The sequence below is a fragment of the Pundamilia nyererei genome, unplaced genomic scaffold, assembly GCF_000239375.1.
Source record: "Pundamilia nyererei isolate P.nyererei 1_Seehausen unplaced genomic scaffold, PunNye1.0 scaffold00302, whole genome shotgun sequence".
Classification (NCBI taxonomy): Eukaryota; Metazoa; Chordata; class Actinopteri; order Cichliformes; family Cichlidae; genus Pundamilia; species Pundamilia nyererei.
Genome location: NW_005187703.1, coordinates 431,709 through 434,154, shown reverse-complemented (window position 1 = coordinate 434,154; position 2,446 = coordinate 431,709). Strand labels below are relative to the sequence as shown.

Genomic DNA, 2,446 nt, shown 5'->3' with positions numbered 1-2,446 from the left:
CTGTTTGTGACAAACCTCAGGTTTTATAATCAGCAAATGTATTTGCACCATATATTAAGAGTCAGATGTGATGATACTTTCTAGCACAGCTAGATAAATATCACTGAAATTAAGATATCGAATGTAAGGGCTCTGTGAACTGGAAAGAAGTCAGTTTTGCCGCCTGCTATGTGCAGCAAGTGTGCTGGAATATTAAGGAATAAATCATAATATCATAGAAATGACAAAACGATCGATGCAATGGGCAGGAGTTTGCCCATTGGTCAGATAAGCTGTGCACCTTTCTTGCTACATTTTATTATAACTTCCAATGAAGGTGTATTGTCCCCGCTCTGTTGGCTTACTTTTCAAGTAGTTTTCCTTTGAACTAAGACTGTGTTGCTATAGTAACGAAGAGTTTTAAAAGAATCAAGTTTAAAAGTAGGACTGCATATGTCTGCCACTTTTTAGCATCCCTCTTCTGTTTTTCTTCTTCACCCCCTGTCCGTGCTGTCTTTGAAGATAATCGTTTTAGTACATCCCTCAGTGCATAAAGTAAAAACTTCCAAGGATCAGTGCATTTCCCAAAATCGGTGACCAGAAGACTGCAAAACGAGAATCTGCATATGCTGCTGACCTTACATCTGGATAACTGTGGCAGCCTGAACTCTTTCTTAAGGTCAAACACCAGTTTTTCACAGAGCATGTTTACAAATGCTGTAATAGTCGGAGCATGCGGAGTCACCCAGTTGGTGAAGAGTTAAATAACTCGCTTCTTTATTCATGAGCAAATTGTTTAATGTTGCTCCAACTTCTGCATCATATGAGCGGCCTACACACAGTTTTGTGTGTCCTCCACAGTAATGGGGGTTCAGTGAAGTTTGCTGTCTGTCACGAGTGGAGAATGACGTGCGCTGTTGCTTCAGGTAGCAGTCACATACACACACGGGCACAGGTAAAGCAGCTGTTGGTGTTTGGTTTTCGGGGTGTGCAGCATGCAGAAGCTGCTGCTCCTCGGGTTACATAAGAAGCAGACACGGTGGCTCTGTGCACGCCGCTGCTCCAGCTGCCCTCGCCTATCTCTTTAAATGAGACTGAGCCTCTCCGCTCTGCGTGTGTGCATGTGTGTGTGGAGGAGAAATTACGAGACAGAAAGGGCCACTGTAGGACTCGGCGATCGAAAACACAATAGACAAGCTCTTGTGCTTGGATGCGAACGACTTTGCAGAGGAGCCGAATGTGGTTTTCTGTCTATGGCGCATCTTTAGCTCGGCGATTGGACGCAGGACCAGCTCGTAATAATTATTTATTTCGCCCATTCTGCGCCGCACCGGTGGAAGAACCGTGATCGAGGCAGCGACAGCGACGTGCTGATCATGGATTAATGCCCGAGTGATTTTTCATCTACAAGGTAAACTGCGGAAAGGGCCGGCCGAGGGAAATGTGTCCGTGATCGCAGGGTGTAGGTGTGTGTGGCGGGGATGGATGGATGGCGTTACTTTATGGCAGCAGCATCCACGCCGCAGCTCCTCCGCGCACAGCGAGAAAGAGGAGACTGCAGGAAGAGGGTGATGTGGGTGAATGGCGGTGGATGTTTTAGTTCTTTGTGTGCACGGTGAGGCCTTCAGGAGCCGGAGCTGATCAACCGCATCGAGCTGCGTATTGTTAACAAACACAATGACGTCAACGTCTGTCAATGACGCACGCTCTTTCGTTCTTGTTTGTTTAACAGTGAAACAGGCTTTAGGAATCCATTTGGACTGCAATGTTTCCTTTGTGTTGCTGTTGTTCCCGGTTCCACCCATGATGCTCCGTCAGCTCTTCTTCATTCTCTGGGCCCGCTACGCGTTTCTGCGCTTCATATTTTAAAGGCTCCTTAAGTAGGTCAAATTGAGAAAAAGCAGTATGTTAGGAAAGCCTGCTACCAAGAGCTCGCTTCGAATTTAAATGTGTGGGACCTCTTTTAATAATGCAGTTCAGGATGGTTGTTAGGTCATTCTTGGTAAAGGGCCACATCCTTTCAAATCCACACCCATGCAAGTTTTTCACTTGTGTATGCTATCGAATAAAACCATCAGTGGTATCATGAGGGTTCACCAGAAAACAGGTTGTTTCGAGATGGCAAATAGTGATATATTACACGTAGTGATATACAGCCCGTTTCAGGCTGGCGCTCCTTTCCTTTAATCTGACAACAACTAAACCATTGCAGGCTTCACTGGGAGGGATTCTGCTGTTCAGGCAGGGGTCACTCCTGATGTGTCACATGACTTCATTCACACATAGCAACACAAAACAGTAGTTTTGTTAAGTTACGCTCATCATTGATAGAAATGTTTTGGCTATATTGGTCTTTGAGTTGTTCTTTTTCTACAGTGAATGCTCAGCACACACTTTAGACAGCGCTTAAAAATGGTAATTATTTGGTTTTCTTTCCCCATAAAGGAACACAGGGCCAAAGATATAC

General features: G+C 45.2%; 2 protein-coding genes across 2 annotated transcripts in view; both read left to right on the top strand.

Annotated features, from left to right (window-relative positions):
• Window positions 1–2,446, top strand: part of LOC102196230 (endonuclease domain-containing 1 protein-like) — a 39,571-nt gene that overhangs the window by 28,375 nt on the left and 8,750 nt on the right. The gene's annotated exons all lie outside the window — the stretch shown is intronic.
• fbxl16 (F-box and leucine-rich repeat protein 16) overlaps window positions 847–2,446 on the top strand; it is a 21,184-nt gene continuing 19,584 nt past the window's right edge. Inside the window, exon 1 of the mRNA XM_005751176.2 lies at window positions 847–1,390. The gene's annotated coding sequence lies outside the window, so the exon portion shown is untranslated. The remainder of the gene's footprint in view (window positions 1,391–2,446) is intronic.